This window comes from Pithys albifrons, chromosome 4 (assembly GCF_047495875.1).
Source record: "Pithys albifrons albifrons isolate INPA30051 chromosome 4, PitAlb_v1, whole genome shotgun sequence".
Lineage (NCBI taxonomy): Eukaryota > Metazoa > Chordata > Aves > Passeriformes > Thamnophilidae > Pithys > Pithys albifrons.
In genome coordinates, this window is record NC_092461.1 from 16,041,753 (window position 1) to 16,067,704 (window position 25,952).

Consider the following 25,952-nt stretch of genomic DNA (forward strand, 5'->3'; position numbering starts at 1 on the left):
TGACAAAATATCCAAGAAGAATCTCATGGTGGAGATCTCGTCTCATAGTTCCGGGCAAGAAAATCCTCCTTTCTATTCTTGTTTTGTGTTGCTTTTATCGCACTGTAGGTGCCAAAATATTTTCAGGGATCTGTAGGCACAAGTGGTCTGCTTCCCCCATTGCCAGTGCCACTCAGCTCCCTTGTAGCCTTTCCTTCCCTACCACAAGACGTGGGACTCATCTGGGAAGACACACTTTAATATATCTTGTTCTTCCCTCTGTGAAAAAGACTGAGCTAAATATATCCTTTTCCATCTACAACTCAATATTGCTATTATATATGACAATATTTTCCCAAGAGAATAAAGTACTGTGTCTCCAAAGGTTACCTCTTTTGTTCTGCATAGAGAGATTATAGAATAAAAGTCTTATTTTCAAAGGAGACCACAAAAATGTCCCTCATCCTTGTTTTATTTTTTTTTTGGTCATACAGTCACTGTCACCATAGGTGGCACAAATGATTTCTCTCTTCCTTTACACTGGCTGCTTTTGGAACCTCTCTGTCAGTGTCTTCTGCAGTACTTAAATGATGCTATCTGTCCAGAAGCTCTTTTCAAGCTCTCTTCCCCCTTACTGATTTATAGGTCTGATGCACAAAGCTCCAAATGAAGAGTTCAACCAGTAGTAGATCAAGGTAGGCTATAGCTAGACAACAATTATTTTATTATCTAGTTATTTATTTTGTTTTTTTTATTGTATTTGTGAAAGGGTTTGTTAGAATAAAAGCCATAATAATAAGTGTGCAATGGTTACGTCAGTAAGTTTCAGGCTAATCTTTTCCTCTTCCTTAAATCATTGTAAAAATTTATTGCTCCCATTCTGTTGTTGTTTGTAAAGCTTCTGTCAGCCCTAGCTGCGTATTTAAAATAGAATAAAATATTTATTTGTAAAATTCATTTTCATCTTTCATGTACAAAAGAGAAAAAAATAAAGCCCTTTCTTATTTAGTCTCATTGAGATAAAATGATACAGTTTATTCCAATGAGGGAACGTACTCTGAAGGAAGAAAACTGAAAAGCAATTGGTGCTATTTTATTTACAGAGCCCTGAGTTCCAACAACATTATTCCTCTTAGTCCTTGAGGAAGTAATATACTCTCACCCTTAAAATGCTGTAAGTAGTCGATAATCCATTATTACAGTAAGCCGTACACTCTCACAGTAATTATCTAATAACCCCTTATAAAAGACCGTAGCTTCCTAATCTGTTTATAATTATCATTTCAATGATCCTGTGCATTAATGTCTGACCTTCAGCAACTCTGACCTGATCTTAATTAGCTGTAATATCAAATCATCGCTATATAAGAAACTAGCCATGACCAAATGAATGAACCCCAGGTACAGCTAATTTCTGGAGCAATTATCTTTTCATGTAGGGAGATTTAAATGATTATCTGCACAATTTCACACAGTTTTATGTAATTCTGTGACATTATAAATTCTGTTTTAAATCATATTTCAAAGGCATGGCTCTGCAGACTGACTTTATATAGTACACTAAGCTATCAGGATAGTATATCATACTACCAGTGCATAAGAGTAGATGATTTTTTGTGTCATTATTTTCAATTACGCAAAGTATATTTCACAAAGTGATAAATTGTAGCTGAAATATATAAATATGTGCCAAGGTAGTCTAGGGGCTAGTGACATCCAGTATAAATTGTATGTCATTTTAAAGTAATGTTACATTATATTAAAATACTGTAAGTAATTGATAACACCATATGTGCTAAAGCAAGATTAGAAAATTCTAAAATGTGTATTGGTAATATAGATACAGTATTTACAATGCATTTGAAGCTGAGTATCATTTATCACATTTAAAAAGCTACTGTATAAAAAATGAGAATACCATAGAAAATATTTGAAGCTTCTATTTAACTCACAATTATGCAGTACTAAGGGCATAGTGACTATTTAATGTGTTATTAAAATACCTAGACTTCTGATTTATAGTTTAATCTGACCGAAACATAACACAAACCTTCATGCCATCCTAGCTATTTCCCTCATGCTTTTTTACACATACACTAACATGCACACAGTAGTGGGAAAATTCACAGTCTTTCAGATAAACCAAGTAATTTAGGACTCAGAAGACAGTTCTACTACCAATACAAGGGTGTGCCATGTTAGCATATTTTTGAATAATATATCTCTGGAAAAACCCAGAAAGTATTTGTTCTAGGCTTTTCAGGGATGTGGGTTTTTTTCTTAGTTTGGGAGGAAAAAAAAGGATAAAACAGACTTTTTACTTCACAAAATTTCAGAAATTGCAAGTCATTTGGATGAAGTATTTCAACAATTGTACTGATTACTGCCCTTTCTTAACACAATTTATCAAAGTTAACCATTGAACCTTCTTTCTCTGAGCTCTTTCAATGCTAACATTCCAAATCTATAAGCCAAAACATTTGTCCTACAGCCATCAGATGAAGATAGCGGCCTGATGAGGATGATTGATCTGAAAGGTAATTTGAATGGAAAATGTTGTGCACATCCTCTTAGTGATGCCACAACGACAGCTCAGACAACCTTTCGTTGATATATCACCCAGAAAAGTGGAAAAGAGTAAATTTAACAAGTTGCATTGCCTTCTTATCATGTGTTTCTTTCTAATTTAGTAATGTCATTCTATATCATGTGTATTTATTTATAAATATCAAAAATAGTCAACAGATGTCTTAACTTTTAAGTCAAACATTCATTAAGTGAGGTATAAAATCTGACAATTAGTATCCACAAGCTAAATTAACTAAGAAAATAATTCTGAGAAACTCTCAAAAAGTGATGGCAAAAAAATCCTAAACAGCTTTCTGGTCAAATTGAAGCATCTGTTATCCTCTCTACAGGACCATTTCTTTTCTTTTTCACTTCCTTTCCATATACACATATATTTAATTCCTTCCATGTACTTAAAATCAACCATGTACTTTTATAGGTCCTGGCAATTTCCTCCTTTACACTTTCAGCATAATATCTATTGAGGAAAAAATTGTCTGTAATTATCTCAAACATTGAATAGCTTAAATCTTTACATAAACTTCAGCCATTTTAAAGATTGAAGTTTTGTAAAGGTACAATAAATTATTTTTATAGAAAATAAATATTCCCTTTAAAATCGCTGTAATATTTATCTTCTTGAAATATTATCATCTTACTATAAAATTCTTTTCTGATTTAGGTCTTCTGTCCTGTATTTCATTTTCATGTCTTAAAATTGAGATATGCACATGGGCACTTCAGGAGGATTAAAATCAAAATCAAATTCCTCTCTTCTTCAAAGGAAAAGAAGTCTACATTTTAATCACAGCTATTTTAGAAGAATACAGGTTTCCTTTTTTACCTTCAATAATTTTAGTGTGAAATCATGCTTTTTCCCTCCATACATTTTACATTAAAAAGTAATTTAGTAAAAGCTTATATGAATTTTATGACATTCATTCACGGATTTTAGAAGAGAGAGTGTGCGCAAGCACACACCATCCAATCAGCAAGAGTGGGAAGCATTAAATTTGTGTAGAAGACAAAGGCATTCAGGGTTTTCTGTATGGATTAAATTTACTTTGGAAGGGAAGTAGCTACCTAGAAACTAGACTTTCTTCCACAAACCCACACAACTACAGACAAGTCTTTCACCTTCTCCTGAAGAATATCAAGCCAGAGGCAGCTAGATTTTGGGCCTAAATTGCTATTACAATATTTCTTGACTTAGATGTGTCTCATATAAAGCCCAGTGCTACACACTTTAAACTATTCTGGCATATTAACTTAAGTCTTTATTAACCTGTTCATCAAAAAACTAGTATGTGAGAGAGGATGCTAAAGAATTATTGCTAGAGGTAAACAAATAAACAGAAATGAGCTAGAAAGTAATGAGACAGATTTGCATAAGTCAAAAAAACCCCATTCGTCCTTTTTATTTTTTTTAGGTGTATGAGGTTGTATGTTAAAAGTGAAGTACAGGTCTTAGAGTTACTTAGCTTGGAAGCTGTTCAAAACAGGGATCATGCATTTTTTCATATTTACTCAATGCCCAGTATAACAGAAAACCAGACTAAAACGGCAGGTCTCAGGGTCTATTGTAAAAACAGGAAGTATCCCACCTACACTAAAAATCAGTGATATGACGGGTTCAAGAAAATGACCTTTGGATTCAATGAAGTGCTAAGGACCTTGTAATGGTGACCTATAGATGCGTACAAGACAAAATCATTTAGGACTGTCTAGAACGTATTCATACATGGAAATGAATTTAGTTATTACAAAAATTTCTCTCATGGAGTTATGTTTTTAGGAGCTAATAAGCAGTGGATGCATAGGCAACATTTGCTGTAGCTTATACTTATCAATGGCAAGTCTTCCTCAGTTAATATAAGTGTTTTCTAGAATATTGAATAATATATTACACAGGACACACACCTGGTACTAACTCTGAGTGTGGGTCTGTCTCATAAAAGTTTAGCTCTAATCCCAGCCAAGTATGTGATTTAAAGTGCTGCTACCAGTGAGGATTTCTGTGATTTCAGGATACAATACTGTGTTGGTTGCATTACTTGTAGTTCTTTTACTAGAGGCAGAGGAGGAGATTTGATTCCACAGAGGAACTTTCCCAAGAGTGCAGAAGGTATGCTGAAGCTTTTCATAGCTGCTTCAGGCAGTGCCTTGAACAATGGAGTTTATTCCCTATTAGAACTTTATTTTTTGGAGTGAAACAATGCTGAAGGCATATATTTGCTTTTAGACATAGAAATGAAACAGACATCTGAGAGTTTTACGGGGTTTGTATTGTTACTTTCACTTTTGTTTCTTAAATTACTTAACAAGATCTGTGATACCTCAGAAATTTAAACTTAGGTGAGCTGGTTTCAAAACTGTGGAAAACAGTTTTTGAAACATCTTAACATTGATTTTGGGTATTTCCCCAAAGGCTGCAGCCTTCCTTTTGAATTGAAGTTTTACTGAGATGAAAAGAAATTCTCTCTCATTGATCCCCATAGGAAAGACATTTTTCTTTGAACTCTATTTTTAGACATGTTTTAACACATATTTACACTTTAGGGGATATGGATAAGTGTAGTTTTGTTTAAAATTAACATGTTTTTGTTTACTTTATAGGCAGGTAGAGTTCAGGTTTTGTACCTGAACTCAGCTAGCATATACACCTCCTGAGAGCCAATGCTTCCTTTGAAGAATTTCTTTCTTACCTATGTGCTCCACCCTGCTGGGCTAAGTATGGCAGATAGGGAAGAGAGTTTTCCATGCATTATTATTACACTTTAGAAGTGTAATTCAAAATAAAGCTCCACAAATTGCTAAGATCTGTGCTAAATTCAAGCTTTCATTCATTTTACATCTCTCAACCAGTAACTTTGTAGAATGACCCTATGACTTTTCCAGTAGGACAGTGTAAAAGGTTTTGACCAACTTCTATGAATAATCTTCATAGTTTTAAGATTCAGTATAAGTTTTTATCCATTTTTTCTGAAAGCTCATTAGCTGCATGCCATATGTACTGTTTGAATTAGAAGGGCTATACCACTTTGTGGCCCCCCGTTTCGTACTGATCTGATAGAAAAGTGAATCAGGCTATAAATTTTTAAGCTTTACTAGTTGAACACTAGAATTGAACTTTCATACCTAGGACTTTGCTGTAAAGGGAAGGCAAAGTTTAGGTAGTCAGGTCTTAATATACCAGTTAAGCCTGTGTGATTTCCTTGATAGAATCCTTTTCCTTGTCATAGGAGGTCTTTCCTGAGTAGTAGTTCCCTTCGCTTGCACAGCCCACAGTTACATTCCTCATAACTTCAGGATACATTTACATGGAAAACTTCTTTTGTAATATGCAACAGGTGTGAATTTAATTCAACCTTTCTAGTCAGGAGTAATTTGCTATGTCAGCAATATTAACACGGTGAGATGAAAGACGGTAAAATTACCTTGTAGACTGTGAGGATCCACATGGAAGTCATCCATTGTATGGTTCAGATGCACATGCTTTTTCACTGTGTACAAATGAGCTCTCACAGTACACAGAGCTCATACACTGACAACAAGTATTTGCTTGTGGCCCCTGCCATTAAGTTTATGTATATAAACTCACAAAATCCCTCTGTTGTGTGATAAATGCCAGAATGTTTAAGTAAATTAATTAACAATATGTAAATTAATCTGGATAGTAGCTGCAGCTGATGCTTGTTTTCACTGAAAAATAATGCTTCTTAGCAAAAGAACGAGGGAGGAAAGGACTTTTAGGTCATCAAGCTCACTTCTCCACTGGTTCATCTGTGGTAATTAAAATACTTCCTCCTATTTTCTTATCTTTTTAATGTCCTAATCTGGTTCATGGTCTTGCAGTTCTTTGACCAAAACTGTATTTAACCTTATGTAATTCATCACTCTATGATCTTTTTTGCATTCTATCTTCTCTCTTCCATCCTTCTCCTGGTTAAACTACAGCTGGCAGCAAACCATTTTATACCCTCCTGCCCCTTATTATGTCAAGACAAGAAACCCCATTTCTTTAACTTTTTTTTCAGTTATCCTTTCTGTTCTCCTGATTACTGTAGCAGTTGTCTGCGTTTTATTGGTGTAATTCATCTTCAAAATGGATAACTGGAATAAAAAAAAATCAACAGCTCAAATTTCAATTGCTATCTCATTTCTGTTGTGTCTTCCTTTGAATCTGATTCTTATTAGATTACATTTCCATATTGTTTTGTAATATAATTTAATTTTCCCTTTTGTGTTAAGTTATTAATGCCAGTATGAAAACATCCTGTCCTGGGCCTAATCCCTGGGTACCAAGCAGCTTCTTTCCAATTTCTAGTTCTATAAATTACTACCTTCTTTACTTTCACTAAAGTATTATTTACCGCACATCATGATATCAGTTGAGGAGCTTACCAGATTTTTTTTCACCCTAATTTCTTCAACTCTTGAGCTCCTGAATACCCTAGGTCTTCAAGACTTTTTTTTCTCCTTTCCACCTGCTTATGGTTGCTGCTTCTGTTTACAAGTAAATCTCCCATTCTGCTGCAGAGTACCAATTGCCAGCTGTTGAATTGTAGCTGCAATGCCAAACTGTGCTCACAGTAATACCAAAGGGCATAAAAATTACAGAATTACTGAATCATTGAAACCAGTAAGCCAGAAAAGACCTCTGAGGTCATCAAAACCAACCTATGATGAAGCACCATCATGTCAACCACACCATGGCACTAAGTGCCATGTCCAGTCTTCCCTTAAACATCTCCAGGGATGGTGACTCCACTGCCTCCCTGAGCAGTCCATTCCAATGTTTATTAATCCTTACTGTGAAGAAAGTCTTCATAATGCCCAACTCAAGCTTTCCCTGGTGCAGCTCTCATCCTCTTGCTAGCTGACTGGGAAAGACACCAAACCCCACCCAGCTACACCCTCCTTTCAGGCAGTTTTAGAGAGCGATAAGGTCTCCCCTGAGTGTCCTTTTCTCCAAGCTAAACTATCACAGTTCCATCAGATGCTCCTCATAAGACTTGTGCTACAGACCCTTCACCAGCTTCATTGGTCTTCTCTGGACACAGTCCAGCATGTCAATGTTCTTCTTGTAGTGCAGGGTCCAGAACTGAATATGGTACTCAAGGTGTGGCCTCACCAGTGCCAAGTAGTGTAGTATAGTACTGGTAGCTCTATATACAGACTTTCTCACCATTCACTCTTGCCTGTGGAACTATAGTTGCTGCAGCAACCACTGGAAACTTTACTAACACAAAGGTGTCTGGCTCTCATTGCAGGATATCCCAGATTCTGAATGCTGCCCATGAATGCTGCCAGACTGCACTTTTAAACTAGTCAACTGACCATGCCTTTGTGATGCTATAGCAAGAAAAAATAAATTAATCCTGCTTGAAATTCATTAGATAAAAAGTGAAAACTGGAACCACCCATTCACATCAAGAATATTTTCAAAATGTGTATGTATTTGGAAAATTATTCACTCTCATATTTTTTAATTACTGGATTAAGTGATGAAGGTATCACCTCTACTGTTGAATAATTAACAAATTATCATCTGATTGGACTCATAGGAGAGTTACTTCTAATATGCAACTGGAGAAAAGTCCATTCCATACACAAATATTCAAATTACCAACGGTTTCACTGTAGATGGTATCTGGAAAGAATGGCTGTAAATGCAATGGGAAGGACTGATAGGAAGGGAAGCATTGAGGAAATGACCACTTCTTCTTTTGCAATTGTAACAAATTCACCTGGAGACAGAGTAAACTAGGAAAAGTAAGAAATCCACATTGGTTAGTGAATAATCATGTGAAATTAAAATAGGACTTTGAAATACAAATTTGTGTGAATTTTGATTGAAGCTCATAAGTTATGTAATTATGTTTATTTGAGTAATAGAAGGACTAGGGAATCAATCAGACAGAATTCTCTGGTTCATGTGAGCATTGAGGGGCTGTACACTACATTAGAGTTTCTTTTTAATTTTCCTTCTTAAAGAACTGAGGCAGAAGTAGATCAGTAGGATGGGAAGTGCATTTAGCAGGTGATATACACTGCATTTACAGCTGTACAATATTTATGTGCCAACTATTTGTTTATTCTATATAATGAAAACTTGCTAAAGTTTCAGATTATCAAGACAGGAAAAAACTTTTGCCTAATAGGAAAAGTACATTACAATCTACATTATTCACTGTGCGTTTCTTGTAAACTTTTCCAATGGGGGATAAAAGAAGCATGCAGGATCCTGTCAACACTGAGTGTTAACCATGACTCAAGAAACCAGTCTGACATTAACTAAAAACAAAACAAGACAAAACACACCTCGATTGCTGAGATGCATAAGACACTGACAGCTATGGAGGTGTCTCCTATGATCTTGGTTTGTTACATAGCACCAAAGTTAGAGGAATTTCTATTGACTCCCTAAAGGATTAAGCATGTTCTTTCAAAGGTTAAGATGTAGTTATTAGGTGACATTTATTTTTTTAAAGTGGTAGAAAATTAAATATGGAAAGAAATCCATATTCATACAGATGCCAATCAGTTAACTTCTGTCTTCATAAAGCTGCATGGCAGATTTAAAATTATTCTCCAGGAAACTCCTTTTAAGTTAAATTCCATAGTCTCGTATATATGTTTTATGACAGTTCCATATAGGCCCAATCACTTGGTCTTTATAAAAAATGAATGCAATCTCTACCACGCACATTCTGGACTGTTTATTTTTATTTTTAAGTCAGATTGAATGTAATATATTAAAAACACTTTAATCATTTAGCTATAAGAATTCACTCAATAGATTTTTTCCTCTCTTTTTAATAGGACTTTTTGAACAGAGTTCTTTTGATCTCCTTGACTGCTTTCTATATTGTAAGTCTAATCCTGTATTTAAACATTTCCCTACATTTCATCAAACACTGATTTAAATTTTCCTTAATCTAGCTAGTCATATTAATCTACTCCTTCATATTGTAGAGCATGTCATTTCCTTTTAAAAAATAAATAAAAATAAAAGTGGCTAATGAAAATGACTACTACAACATATTTGAAAATACTCTACAGTTTAGCATCACAAAAAGTGAACATTTAAAGATTCTAAATGCCACCCTAATTAAAGGAACCTTCCTTTTAAATGTGCTTTTTTTTTCACATGCATAAGAGGCCTTATTCAAATGAAGGGGGAGACCTTTCACATACATGAGGCTATAATAGAGAGCTTAGCATAACTTCTACCTGATTTTCAATGCAAATGGCAGAGGAGAAGTTAGTGTGTTGATGCAGATTATGGTTTATCCTTCTCACACACCACAGAATTCTTCACGCTCTGGAAATATTTTGCTTATCAGTAAGAAGCAATGATCAACACCTCGCACCCTCAATCCCAGAGAGACTCAGAAAGTGAGATCATCAATATTCAGAGATAGTCATATTCTCATGGTTCCAGACTATTAATTTGCTCCTAAACTGAAGGTTTACTGTACAATTCGCAATATAAACATTTTACGGCTACATATCAAATATCAGAGTGATTAAAAGGTAATTTAACAATGTTAGGTTGCTGAAAAGTGGCAGACAATTGGTATTTAAATGCATTATGTGCAGGGAGACTGTTCCTTTTTCTCTTCATTGAAAAAATTTAGTACTGTAATATTCATTTGTACAAAAAGCACAATGTAGAAGAGATTTCTATGCCTGATATGACAACTATTCTCAAATTAGACTTAACAAGCGCATACATTGTTCACAACCCTTTAGACCCTGCATTTATTTTCTACAAAAGCTTGAAGTCACTGTTCATGTCACACTCAGGTTCTCCTTCCTCTGAGAACAGGCTCTGTTTATGACATGACAGAGGAAAGAGATGAAATGTAAAAGTACACTAAGTACCACAGCCCAGAACCAAATTAATTGGTGCTAACACTAACTTGGATTAGCATGTCTGACTGCTCAGGAGCAGTGTTACAGTTGAAGAGAAGACGTGTATGCTTGGTGTGCTGTTTTCATGATGTTTCCTGACCATCTTGCTGGACTCAGATACCCTGTCTTCAAAGAAAAAGAAAACAGAAAGAAAAAAACTCTCTTCACTGTTCTGGCCAAAAATTTGCTCCTGTTAGTGTCAATCTTCTCTAGAAAAATATGGTGGGGTTTGAGGTAGATCTTTTCTTTGGATGGCATAGTGATGGCATTGAAATTTTTAGCATTTATTCAGGTATAACTCCCATGAGAGGAAAGTATTTTAAGAAATTAATAATGGAAATATTTCTGTTAAGAGATTCCTGATAGACTTCTACTCCAGCTTTGTATGTAGTGACAGGATGGCATAAAGAATAATTTTCAAGTATTATTAAACCTGTAACAAGTGTACATCTTCTACATATAGCCTGCCACCCAGGTCTCCCAGCTGGATAGCAAATGCTCTTCCAAGCTTTCTCAGAAGACAAAGCTGGGTCTTGGAAATAACTAGAGAAGAGAAGACACCACTTTCCCAGTTCCTCTGGAAAGTAAATATCAGACTGCTGGTTTTCCAAAGTTTGAAAAAAAAAATACTCCAAGATCTTCAGGACTTTTATTGAGACATGGAATTTGAAATTATTTAAAGCAGAGATTTTGTTTAGTCAGCAATTTAAATGAGGAGAAGATTATTCATTCAACAATTTTCAAGGTGGCCATGCTTCTCATATTCTAGAGGTGGTCTTGGAAATGATCCAGAAGAGCTCCAACTTGTGATTTGCTATATTCAGGAAAGGTCATAAGGACAGTGTCATAAGTGGTGTTTCTTCATACAGAGGTGTAAAGAAATCTATTAATATTCCTTTTTATATCTCAGGTGCATCAAACAGATATTCTAGAGGATCATGAAATGGTGTCCAGGAAAATAATGACCAGGTATGCTGACTTTTCCCTTTCAGCTACCTAAACCTAACACTATGGTGGTTTCTTGCAGACAGAGTCCTTGCTGCTATGCTTTCTATCTCTGACACAATGTGACTGGATTGCTATGCTCTTATACTATGCCAAATTATGTACTACCACGTTTTGGAAGTTAGAAGTGGCTTCAGTTCACTGCAATATCCTTGGTGATAAATTTGTTTTACTGTAATAATATTATTGCATCCCTGAAGTGCCTGGATGCCTCTGGATTTCAATTGGTTGCTTTTGTCCTATTAAAAAAATTAGAAAAAGAAAAAAAAGATATTTTCTAACTCCCTTGCTCTAACTGTGCTGCCTCTGAAGTTAGAAAGAGGAAGATTGTGTCAATGATGCGTTCTTCCAAAAATCCTCTTCTAGATAACCTGGAATGTCTATAAGGTGCAGGTGTTTATAGTACGTCAGCACACATTTCATCACACATTTCTTTATAGAGTTCTGGAAGAACAGTCTTCCTAAAGCTTCTCTCGAACATAATGAAAATTAGAATTTGCCCACATAACTGAAGAATGCAAGTTTTGTGGGAAATGTCTTGTTCATACAAGTTACCTATAAAGTGTTCAGTGGTTTTTCATGCTGGTTAATTTTATTTGCACTGCCATCTTTAATCCTGTCTGAAGTAGCAGATCCGTCTTCTGTTTTACATCTTACCATCGATAACTTCACAAATTTCATAAATTCTAGCTGAGATCAGGATCGGATGAAAATTAATTAACTAGAAGGCATCACTGAGAATGATTTTTGGTTGATTTAAATATCCAGAGAAACAGTTCTGGATATCAGAGAAGCAATCTCTGGATCAGCTAATTGGATTGGATTTTTAAATGTTACTGTGTACATTAAAACTGACAAAACCTCTTTAAAAATCATTATTTGTGCCCTTCTATAAATTCTTAGAAATGCCTTGCAAAATACTGATGTTATGTCAAGTAATAGGGCAACATGGCAAAGATCAAAGTCTCTGCAGATTTCTCCCAAGAGAACGAAGAGCAGAACATGCCCTTTTAATTTTGCATTTTTCTATATATGCAGTGGATTTCTTGCTCAACGAAATGCTATCATTTTTTCATGTATGACCAGCAAGCACTTAAAATAAGTGCTAAAATATTTCTATCCCAAGTCATTAAGACAAGGTGCAAAGAGTCTGAAAACTGTACCATTTTTGAAAGTCAGCTGAGAGTATTCCCAGTGGGCATTAAAATATTGCACAAACCCAACACTTAAACAATCATTTTCATTCTTTGCCTGACTTGCAAATGTTATCAATTCTTTTCAGGAGACTTGTGAACACCTCAACTGATGTCCTGGCTCACTATTTACAAGGGAAATTATTTTCTACTATTCTGTTTCAAAAGAGAAGAAAATACAAAAAAAAAAAAATTCACATCCCAAAAGGAAAGACTAGAATTCTGACAAACATGGGGCAATAGAATGTAAAAGACCTGAGGTTTTATAGCCTGGTCTCAGAGATGAGAACCTAAAACCCAGAGTACAGTACCTAAGCACCCCAGTCAGTGAATGGAAGTTAGATACTCACAAAACACAATCCTTAAAACTCAGCCAACCTCAACACTTAACACAGTTTTGTCTCTTAATTCCCATGATTTTGCAGAGACTGACCATGTGATTGGGGGGGTTCAGGTTTTTCTCTTCATGTATGACCAGAGGCCTGAGTCCTGCCCTCAGATCATATATACCATGACCATCTATTAAAACATGCAAGGATAAGCCCTAGGCATCAGTCTGCAAGACCATTTTTATAGACAAAACACTAGATTTCCTACATATGACAACATCATGCATTCACAAGCACTCCAGGAAAATACTTTGAGGTAAGATTTAGAGTACACCAGCTCTTCTTAAATGCTATTTCAATCCTTGCTTTCCAACTTCCCCGAGAAGTTGTAGAATCATAGAACTATAGAATATACTGAAGGGACTCAAAAGGATAATCAAAATCCAAGTCCTGCACAGGACAGCCCCAAGAATCATACCATGTACCTGAGACTATTGTCCAAATGCTTCTTGAACTCTATCAGGCTTGGTGCTGTGACCATTTCTTTGTGGACCCTCTTTCAGTGCCTGACCACCCTCTGGGTACAGTGGGATTGAAATGCTGCTGTGCTTTATATATGCAATATCATTGCATAATTCTCAGTGACAGTGCTTATTTTACCTTACTTAAAAGAAAAATATTCTACCTATCAGTACAATACAGCCATAGGACAGTAAAACCAATTCACTGACTCTGGGATTAATTTGTTTTCAGAAATTTCCTCAAATCCACATACAGTTCCTAGTTCAGCATTCTACATTTGGATTTTCAATTTAGCTGAAGGATCTACAAAAACTTATGTTTCTCCAAAACTCTCAGGTGACCACAGAGAAAAGACAGCCCAAGAGTATCAATTATCCTTGTCAACTGTAATTTACACTTGCTAAACTACCTGGCAGATCTCCTCTTTCCAGGTGCTGTAATAGGAATAACGTATGCAGTGAGCTGAAAAATTCATCTTAATAATATTGTGCTTCTGTAATGTTTCTCATTCTGATGGAATGCCAAAAATATTTAGATGTTATGTAGAAGAATCTGTTTGAATAGCATGTTTAGTGTGCTTTACAGTCAAAGCCAAGAAAAGAGAGAAAAACTGAACCTGTCAAATAGCTGCAGCACTGAAATAATTTTAAAATTTCAATTGTTTTTTATCATTCTGTCATTCCTCTTACTTGTATGTTTTTCTATACCAATCTGTTAATGCTTGTCCTTAGTTCCATTTGCAAGCAATTCAGGATAAGAACAGTGATAGTCCTCTGTATTTGCCCAGCACAATTGGAACACACATTTTAAGTTCCTCATGCTACAAGGCTCTAAAGATTGGGATTAAGTAACAAACCAGTTTAGCATGCAGCCTTGCAGGTTATCCTCTGTAGCAGCAGAATATGCTTTTCTACCATTCCAGCTGTCATGGATTTAATATTGTTTTACAAAGAGGACATTTCTTTAGGTATCCTGAATTTCTCTTGAAATTTTCTTGTCTATGTACTGATCAGACTTGTTCTGGCCAAGCCTATGAAAAGTATAGGAACTTTAACCACAGGGGATGTAGCTGAGTGCAGATGTAGCTAATGGCTCTTGGAGATTTATTACTAACAAGGCAGATGTATCAGCAAGACTGAGTGATTCCTTGGCCATGGAATTGAACTCTTGTTACTAACATGTGTTCTGGAGTGTCAGCTTTCAATTTGGAAATGACTCCCTATGGTGGGGTCTAGAAAACCATTTTCAAATCTGTGATGGTTAACCATTTTGTTAGCAACAAACATATTATTAAGTGAAATATAATAATAATAAAAGTATTATTTTCTGCCTACCTGCCTTTCAGTCATATCTGCCTGTTGCTTTTTCCTATCTCCTTTTTCCCACAAGGGGGAGTGAAATTTTACTATACAGCACTGCTGTTCCAAGAGTAGGACAATGGTAGCAAAGGACGCTGACAAGTGACTATGGAAGTACTTGAGACAAATGGCATATGAGAAAAAAGCAGCAGGAAAATTTAAATAAATATATATACATATTTACAAAATTAAAAAAAGAGTGAGTGAAGAGAAGGGAAGAGACAGGTTCTGACATGGCTTTCTTAACAGTATTTTAGGTCCTAACACCTTCCTACGTTCCAAGAAATCCAAAAGAATCCGTCTTTTTCAAATAATAACCATATAATTAATCAAGTACTTTGCACAATGTGCATATATTCAAGTCAAAGCCATCATGGTGTACATACTTGAAATGGCAATAAGGAATAGAATTGTAAGCTGCATCAGTGATGGATTAACACTGTCATGGCATTAAGGCACACTTACCATTGGGTACATAGTGTGCTGACCATTGAAATTGTGGTCATGAGTATCGTGATGTTCACATTATGAAGTTTTAGCTCTTTACATGACAGTAAAGCAGCTCTGGATTAAAAGACTGCACCTTTTCCCACTCCTAGCTCAATCTTAATTAATTACTGCAGCTGAAGTGCTTGGCACCAGTATATACTCATGGGCCATTGAAGACAATAAAACTCTACAAGGCCAAAGAGTACCTCACAATAAATCTTTTTCCAAGATTGGACCTGGAGTTGTTTTGAAGCACAGCAGCTGTGTGAGCATTATAATTAGAGCATGTCCTCATTCTGTGGTCAAATTCAAACAAATATATATCCTCATCTTGACTGGGCCTGTTCTTACAAGCCAATGCACTTCAAATCATTTGTCTATTACAGCATACATACACTAGCAACTTTAGTTTCCTTTAGACATCTCACTGAGGTTAAACTTCAGCTTCCTGATATGTGGAAACCTAAATAACCTGTAGTCAATGGACAGAGGCACATGTCTTCTAGGGGTGATTCAATTCTGAACTGCTTAAATGCAAAGGTATGATAAAACTGGTCTGATTTAATACACTATTTTCAAGGTGTGTCTAACTTCAAACAAGACAAAGTCTCAGGAAAAACAGTTTTAGAAGGTGGGCAGGGGAGACTGCTCTCTGAGAATTATAATGATTCATGGTGAAGACTTAAAATAAAGCTACCTAGAAGAACTGGAAAATAACAAGGAAATTTGATTCTGAAAACAATAACTATTAATCAGAGAATAAAAAAGAAAAAATATTTTTTTTTTCTGTAATAGTTATTTCTATAAGATTTTTCTGTAATATTTGAAGATATACCACTGAAGGTTATAGGTTAGGTTTAAAAGTCTTCAGAAAAAAATTACACACAACACTTTTGCAGTAATCAGAAGGGGAAATGGGGAACAGAGAATCAAGAGCAACAATCATGGAACTAAAGAAAGGAAAGATGAAAATAAATTTCCAAACAAATTTGAGGCATGCTGGATGCAGCTGAAAGAAAGATACTCTTAACTGAGTACAAGTACATCTATTGCTGAACAACCTTACTGAAAGCACACATGCACATCCACACTCCAAGCATGAATAACTTCAGACTATGGTCTGTCATGACCATGAACCACTAAGAGGGTGATAAGAGATCATTAGAGTACGGAACTCTTGATTTCTAAAGATGAATGGAGATTGTGAAGCTTATAGAACTTGGCTGCTAACTGTGCCTCTGCTAGAGGGCAGAGCTTGGACTCCAGCCTCTTCTTGCCTAACACAGCACATTTCACCAGAGGCCCATTCTAGCCCACAAGAACCTCCTATCCTCTCTGCTGCATCCTTATGGAAAGAGGGATAATTATTCCAACAGACAGCACAGCCAGAAGGACTGTACCATTTCCTTAGCCGGATAGCCTTTCAGCAGGCTGGTCTTTCTTCTACCAACCCTTCAACAACTAAAGAAGGACCTGGACTGAATCCAGCATCCTGAAGCACTAGCACTAGGTTTCTTCTGATACTGTTTTGTGCTTTTTTACTTGTTCACCCTCCCAACTAGAGCAGCAGGTGGATAGCACGGAATAAATACAACTATCCACCTCATCTCAGGCTACTCTCTTCCTCATATCAGCCACCCATGCCAACAGGAACACGAAAGAATAGATTTCCTGGTCACAACTGCTTCTGGTTATGTGGAAAGGCAATGTCTGTTTCCTTGGAAAGGAACCTGTGATGGGGATGAGGAGAAGGTGGGACACAGTGTTTCCAGATACCACTGCCAAGGCTGGGTGGTCTTAATCTAAGCAAGAAAACCAAAGTAAAAGAAAAAAAAATCAAATTTCAGAGTTCCTTCTGGATGTTTCAATGCCAGCTGGGAGTCGCAGGTTCCTGTTCTCTCTTCCATTTCCCAGGCCAAACTATCTTACCAGAAAATCTGTGGCATGGATTCCCTATAGACCTGTGAAGAACTTGGACAGAAGGTCTGTCTCCCCTTTAGCATCTTTCTTTCTGAAAGTCCATGTACTGACAAAGTGGAAATAACAGAAATACCCAGTCTGATTCTTGCTGAGGTACCTGCTCTAGAGAAGTCCGTCTATCCAAAGACATCTCTATTTTCAGTACATGAACTCAAGTCATATCCTATAGTCTACAGGCTTTCCCTATCATCCTTTGAAACTACTGAAATTTTGCACTGGTTTGATGGACAATGCATATTTCAAAAGTTAATGCTCTGTATCACTTTGACAATGTGTAGAGGAATTTCTTACAGCAAATGGCCATGTGAGCGATCCAGACTGTATGGACTCTGTGAGATGGAAGCAGCTACCAGCAAAGAATAAACAAAGGCACAGATGCTGCTGAGTGGTGAAGAAATCACTTCCCAGGAGTTCACACAGCAACTCCCCAGACTTTCACACAAGAACTCTTGAAAGTTTCTCACAGGACTCTTGAGATTCACCTGGGAATCATTAGGATGTTTTATCAAAACTCTGGACTTGTGAGATATGGAACATAACCAATAAGAAATGTTGCCTTATGGTGTGAAAATTACTATAGCCAATTAGCATGTAGCTTTGACCTTATATAAACTGCTTGCAGTGTATCAATAAAGGGCAATTTACCTAAAACCATGTTGGTTTGTCATGTGATGTCCTTTGATCCTCCGCATTATCTGCATTAACAAGGTTCCTGCAGCTGCCTATTGAGATGCCTAAGTTGATGTTACAGGCCAAAGGGAGTCATCTCCATTCTCAATATTGCAATGGCATTTTTATTTTAAGAAATTGCAGTAGTGGATTGTACTACCGCTCCCTGAAAATTTTGAAAGGAAAATCATGTTAGAAAGTTTGTGTCATGAAATAATTTAATCTCCTGATACAAACATGATAGGAACAGACCAGTTTCAAGTTTTGCTTTCCCTGCTTTGGAATATAAACTCCTCCATCTTCCACATAATGGGCAAGTATAATAACCACAGCTCTACAAAGTCAGGTTTTGAGGTTTTTTTCCCAGTTGCTCTTGTTGATGCTATTCCACTTCACATAAATAATTAAATATTACTGTTAAATAATAAATATTAAATAAATGGGCCAGAGAGAGAGCAGGAGAAATACTGGTACTAAGATCCTTCCATAACATTTTCACTTTTGGGGGAGGTGGGGGAAGAAATACCTCATTTTTTGCCCACATTTCAAGAAAAAAATCATAATGATAAAAATTTTTCATTCAATTCTTTTTTCTTTCCATCTGTTTCTTGACTAAAATGAACATGAGTACATACAGATGTAAACATTATTCATTTTTCAAATCTCAGGCAGCAAATGCCAGAGAGTGTCCAAATTAATTACAGTAGAGAGAAGAACTGTAAGGGTAGGCCTATTCCAATTTATAGTCTTGCTTTTTTTACAAGTGCTACATTTTATGGGAGGGTTTTCTCTTCTGTGTGTGTATATAAACATGTATTCAAGCAGCTGTCGAAACAGAAGGTGTATTGAAAATCAACGAAACACAAAGCAGTATTAAACTCCTGGAGCAGCTGTTGAAGTGGAAAATATTTGCAAGCCATTGCTCACCTTCCAACCCTGAGCAACCTTCTGCTTTGAGAATTTTTTTCTCCCTATCCTTAAAAAACTCAACAAACTAATAAATATGTTCACCAATACTGTTTGGATACGGAAATACCAAGCATGAAGCCAGATTTTGAGCAGCCTGTCAAAGGGCTTGAAAGCTACAAAAATTGAGCACCAGATACTAAGGGCTTGCTGTTCAGAAGAAAAAAATCCCCAGATGCAACTTTATTTTCAGAGATTTGTGTCTTTCAGAAGTGTAAGCCACAGCCTTGCACACTGTTTTTCTCCCCTTATTATAATGAATCTTTTTTCTCATGTAAATTTCAGGATACTCAGAAAAGAAAATTTGAACTGCTTATTTCAAAATAAGTTATTAGACATACATTTAACAATATACAAAGGCAGCATTTCAAACCTAACATCTGTATAAAGGTTTATGTGCATTATAGTCAAAATGTATTTCATTACTCTAAATGTTCTTATTACTCTAGCTTGGTTATAGAGGTTGGATATCTTTACTGTATCTTTAAGTTGACAAGTGCTGTTCATAGCAAACTGATATTAAGAAAAATGTAGTTGGGCATTTCCTGTGCCCTTTTATTTTTTTAAACAAGTATACTAGCACTTGTATTATAACAGATGCATTTTAGTAACCTATATCTGAGAGTTTTACCGTGTGAGTTGAACTTCCAGTAGTGTTTTGTTGGTAAAAGTCATATTATAATTTGACATTCTAAAAAGAGGTTGGTGCGTTTATTGCTATATACAGTCCTGTAGATCCTTCTTCCATAGAACGTGAAAAGCAAATATTCTTATAGAGATATGCTGGTGTAGTGGCTGATCTGGTTGCATTAGACAGTGATGCTATGAAGCAATGTTTGAGAAGATATTCAAGCTCACATTCGGTGTTACTAAAATGCAGTGAGCTGTTCTGAAATATGTCTGCCATTTTACACTGACATCTCACAGAAGCAGGTTTCAAACAAGAATGGAATTGTGTCTGCCCTGTAACCAGGAAAGAGCTGTTCTAGTTTTGGCTCCAATCCCTTACCAGAGATTATATGACAGGTTTGGATTCAGATTAATCTCTCTTCCTCACAATAAACCACTTTAAGATAGGAAGTTCTGTTTTCCATATATCCCTCTGTAAAAACATGTCTTAGAATTAAAGCAACAAACTTGCTCCACAATACAAAGGTTATGACAGCATGTATTAATGGATAAAATAAATACATTTTCCCAACAAGACAAATTATGTACCAATATTCAGTATACCTGGAAAGGCTGGCACAGAACTCATCTGGGAGTAGAAACAATAAATTATTTGTGTGATAAAAGCAATGTTGCCTAGAACAAAATGCACTATGTTTTTTAACTCTGACAATTTATTTTTCTTATAAATAAAATATTATCCTTGGTAAAACAATGTATTGTGTAGTGAACAGAAATAATCTACAATTTTTAGTATGCACTTTAACAATGGTGTGAGTAACAGTGGAACAAGTTCAGCAGTAGATGGAGACTAAGAGCTGGCTCTACAGGTAGGGAGGAAGAACTGTGGTTATGTTTCTAAAAATATTGTGATACAATCAGGTCTTGTTGCAAGATGTGCAACAGGTGAACTAAAAGCTCATAATGATGAAGTGATTTGTATATTCTTTCTGTCAAAAGTTTCTATTTGCTTCATTTTTTTTTCTTTCAGTGACATACAACAACTTGCATTTGCACTGAACACTTGCTAAATGTATCTTCAAAACACTGTAGCAAGATTTCAGAAAATTACTTTAATTAATACATCATATTTGTTTCATTATATATTATAGCCAGAGAAAGGTATTTTTAAAAATATCTTTTAAAAAAAGAATCACTGGAAATCTCTGTGGTTTTGGTCAATCTGAAAGAAGTATTTAGGTCGTAACGTGCAAGTCTATATTGGTACATCTTGCCTTCTTCCCCCAAATAAAGCCACTGCAGAGCCTTCCTTGGCTGAAACCTGATGGACTATCCTGTAACTCTCCAGATAGAATTAAGGCAGTAGCAGACACAACTTCTGTTACAAGCAAACTGTCCCATGGTATTCCAGCTCAGGTATCTCAATATTTATAGGTAACAAGACAGGACCAAGAAGCCTTTCCTTAGACTCTTAGTTACAGGTATTTTGGCTTCAACAGATGACCCTAAAACTCAAGGATGTGCTACTACTTTTCTGGCAATATGTGAATTACTTTGCCTTATCTGTGATGCTTATGAAATACTGGCTAGACAAAGTGTGATAAGTCATGACTGATATTCACTTATCTAAGACAGTTGTTCTGTTACCTTATGGTTTATTTCTTTCTGAATTTAGAATTTCAGGATTTTTTCCCCTCTTTGTTTTTTCATCCATATTTTTTTCCAAATAGAGTATAAACTTTGGGAGGATAATTATTAGTAGAGACATATATACTGTATCTCCCTTTTGTCCAATCCTGTATAAGTGCTGATGCATTTTAATGGTTTTTCTTCCTTTTTTTTTGTTGTAAATGATCTTATTATATAATTGCTCGTTTCTTATTTTTTTAAATACTTTTGTGTATACATTTGTGACTTACATATTAGCTGGAGATGACAACTTTAATGGTTTTATACTTCCTGGCTGTGGCAGGATCTGAATTGTGTTTCACTAGGCTACAGTTTGAAGTCTTTGAACTTGTCCTGATGCCTGTGCCTAGTTCATTTGTTAGCATGAATGTTTATTTATTTGTTTTTAGCAAAACATAGAAGTCTCCCAAACTTCTACTGCCTCTTGAAACCAATGACCTCCAGAAAAAAAACCAACAGAGTAATAGTAGTAGAGTACAATTTGCTCATATCACGTAACAGTCACCTGAACTCACCTTAGATTTCTACTTTACTCCTAATCATTAGATTCCTGTTTCGTTGAGTAGAGAAGAGGAAATACCTTAAACGTTGCCCCTTGTAAGGAAAACCTAGAAAACTGCCAGGTATCTATAATGTATGTGTTGAAAGGCCAGTGAGCTGAATCCAATAGCTGTGATTCATAAAACAGATTCAGCTGCAGTCCATAGAAATAGAAGAAGAATGAAAACTGAATTCTGTTCAGTTGACCGGTATCATAGCTGCTCTGACGAAAACACACTCTCCTCCAAAATTAAAATTATTCTCTTCATCAAAGAAACTGTGAACCCAGTCTAAAGCATCCCAGTGTAGTGCCTTCAGTGTAAAAAAGATTAAATATAAACTATCAGTTTTACAGGAAATAAAGCAACTATATTTTCCCCAAACAAAATCCAAAATTTCTTTACAATAAGGGTTTCATTCAGGAAACTTGGCATTAATCATCATCATCATGTCTAGGTTTCATGAACGAAGATTTAGGAAGGGCACCACCCACACTTGCTACAAGCATGCCGGTGGCTAAATAGGCCGATGCAGGATAGGTAAGTACAGTTGCAAAAGGCACAGCAGAAAGTCTCCTTAGGAGATATTGGCGAGGAACGGTTCTTTCTGCGTTGTTGTTTCTCCTCAAGACTGACTCTGCATACATTCTCAAAGGAAATAGCAACATCCTGAATGGTGTGTCTCCATGAATCCTGATTAGAGGCCAGAGTGGACAATTGATGGCATTCAATCTGGCCAAGACTGAGGTATTGTTTCAGGGAGTCCTTGTATCTTCTCTTTGGGGCTCCTCTCTTGCTGCACATGCTGGCGAGTTCACCATAGAGCACAATCTTAGGGAGGTGGTGATCCTCCATCCTGGAGATGTGCCCTGACCAGCACAGCTGCGTTCTCATCAGCATGGCCTCAATACTGGTGACCCCTGCCTGTTCAAGAACACACACATTTGTCACATAATCAGAGCAGTGGATATTTAGGATTGAACAGAGGCAGTGCTGATGGAAGCGTTCAAGGAGTCGCAGGAGGTGGCGGTAGATGACCCATGATTCAGACCATATAAAAGAGTAGACACTTAGCTTCGTACTTTTCTTCAGGTGTTTATTGGACCAGACTCCTTTATGGAGTTTTCCAAAGGCTCTGTATGCCTTTGCTAGCCTGTTGTCTATCTCTTTGTCAATTTTATATCTAAGGAAACGATGCTTCCCAGATAGGTGAACTGCTGGACTGACTTAAGCTCTGATTCACCTATGGTGATGTGGAGATGATGGAAGACTTCCTGAGGTGCAGGTTGGTAGAGAACTTCTGTCTTCTTCAAGCTGACTTCCAGCCCAAAAAGCTCAGCAGCCTCTGCGAAGAAGGATGTTAAGTGCTGCAGAACTGCTTCTGTGTGAGCAACAAGGGTGGCATCGCCAGCAAAAAAGCAGCTCACGGACAAGGTGTTTTAGGGTCTTGATGTGGGCCTTCAGTCACCTTAGGTTGAATAGGCTTCCACTGGTACAATATTGGATGTAGATGCCGTTTTCTTTATCGAGGTCTGCCGTGGCTCTTTGGAGCATCATGCTGAAGAAGATTGTGAATAGAGTTGGTGCAAGAACGCAACCTTGTTTCACACCATTGGTTACTGGAAAAGGCTCAGAGAGTGCATCGCCATATCTGACTTGTCCACGCTGATCCTCATGTAGCAGGATGATCATTTTGAGGAACTTGGGGGGACATCCTAAACGTTCCAAGATCTGCCACAGGCCTTTTCTCCTCACAGTGTCAAAAGCTTTGGTGAGGTCAATGAAAGTTACACAGAGTACTTTGTTCTGTCCTCCACACTTCTTTTGCAGTTGTCTGAGAACAAATACCATGTCTGTGGTACTCCTATGGGCTCTGAAACCACATTGACTTTCAGGTAGAAGTTCTTCTGCTATAGCAGATACTAATCTGTTCAGAAGTATTCTTGCAAAGATTTTACCAGCAATGGAGAACAAAGCTATTCCTCAGTAAATGTGAGCAGTCTGATTTTTCTCCTTTCTTCTTATACAGGGTGGTAATGACTGCATCACGGAGATCTGGTGGTTGTTCACCTTGTTCCCAGCAACACACAACAGGCTTGTGAACTTTAGCATGGAGTGCTTGACCTCCATGCTTCCAGATTTCAGGTGGAATTCCATCAACCCCAGCTGCCTTGCCAGTTTTCACCTGCTCTATGGCCTTCAGTGTCTCTCCTATAGTAGGAGCGATATCCAATTCATTTTTCACTGGTTGCTGTGTAATGTGCTGAATTACTGAGCCTTGGACTACACAGTTGGCACTAAAGAGAGTCTGAAAATGTTCAGGCCATTGGTTCACGATGGAGGTTTTATCTGTTAGAAGCATTTGGCCATCTGCACTGAGTAGAGGGCTTTGAACCTGGTGTGTGGGTCCTTACGCTGCTTTCAGGTCTCATAGAATCCTCTCTGGTCACCCAAATCTGCACATAGTTGTATCTTTTCTGCTAGGTTGAGCCACCATTTGTTTTGGATGTCTCAGAGTTTCTGTTGGAGCTTACTGTATGCAAGATGAAAGGCAGCTTTTCTTACATGGCAAGATGGCTGAGAAAGGTGTGCTTGGTGAGCTGTTCTCTTCTTTTTCCACAGTTCCTTGGTCTCTTGATTGTTTTCATCAAACGAGTCTTGGTTTTTCTTGGAGGAGAACCCTCAGGTTTCTTCAGAGGACTGCAAGATGCTATTTTTAATACGTTGTCAAAACACTTCAGGAGAGGGATCTATGGGCTTATCTGTAAGTCTAGTTTGAAGGTTTACCTGGAAGCTGTCTCTCACTGTGCCTGTTTGAAGATTATTAACTTGGAGCCTCCTCCTTGGAATGCCACCTCTCTTAGGTTTGGGCTTAAAGTGCAGGTTAAGTTTGCAACACACAAGGCAATGGTCTGTTTGACATTCTGCAATAGGCATCACTCGGGTATGACAGACATCACAAACATTTCTCTGTTGCACTAAGACATAGTCAATGAGGTTCCAGTGCTTGGATCGAGGATGCATCCAGGTTGTCTTCAGGCTGTCTTTCTGTTGAAAGTTAGTGTTGGTGATGGTGAGCTTCTGTTCTGCACAAAACTCTAGCAGAAGTTGTCCGTTGTCATTGCAATTTCCAACACCATGATTGCCTAGTACTCCTTTTCAGGCTTCAGAGTTCTTTCCTGCTCTGACATTGAAGTCACCAAGGATTATGATCTTTTCCTCTGCAGGAACATTTTGGGTGAGGCAGCACAAGGAGATAATGCGATCTGAATGACCTGTCATCAAATTTTCAAGTTCAGAGGCAGGAGATTTTTTAATCATGAAGCCAACTCCTGAAAGGTGACTTTTGGTTTTGGGTTTGCCTGACCAGTAGAGTGTGTAGCCAGTTACCATGTTCTTTAAGGCTGCCTTCCTTATGAAGATGAACTTCACTGAGAGCAGCAATGTCGATATTGAGTTGTGACAGTTTGTAAACAATTAGAGCAAAATGTTGCTCAGAACATCCACTATTCACAGTATCAAGTGTAGTTCTGATGTTCCAACATGCAAGTGTCAATTTGAACACACCTTTGAAGGCAGGTGTATGCCTTTGTATCTTTGTCTTTTTTTGGCTGCATCAGAAGATGTCCGTTGGCCTCAGTTAGCCAACTGGGTGAGGGGTAGAGATGAGCTTTGGTTAGTCCACCTTTTCTAGGCTCTTCTCTGTGTGAAGCAAGTAATGCTCTCCTTGAAAAAGGCTGCTTGGTCATTCAGGATGCTGCCTCATGAGACTGTCATCTCTGGGGTCAGCCTTAAGAGACCAATGTCCTGAACTACCTGCATGCAGGGTTGAGTCTGCATTTTCCAGTGCTTCCTATCACCTGCCTTTTCGACCTTTGCCTGTCACTGCAGGGCTTTGCAATGTGGGTGAACCCTTCAAGTCTGTGCAATGGATTTTTTAGGTGAGGCACAGCGTGCGCAGAACTGACCCCACCCTTTACTCCTAAGGTTCATCTGCCAGGGCCTAGCAAGCTTGGACGGTGACAGCGAATACCTCAGGACATAAGTTAGGTTCGAGTATCCTTCTCTTAGATGGATAGCCTTACAGGGCTAAGTGAGCTCCATCTGCCCTGGTTT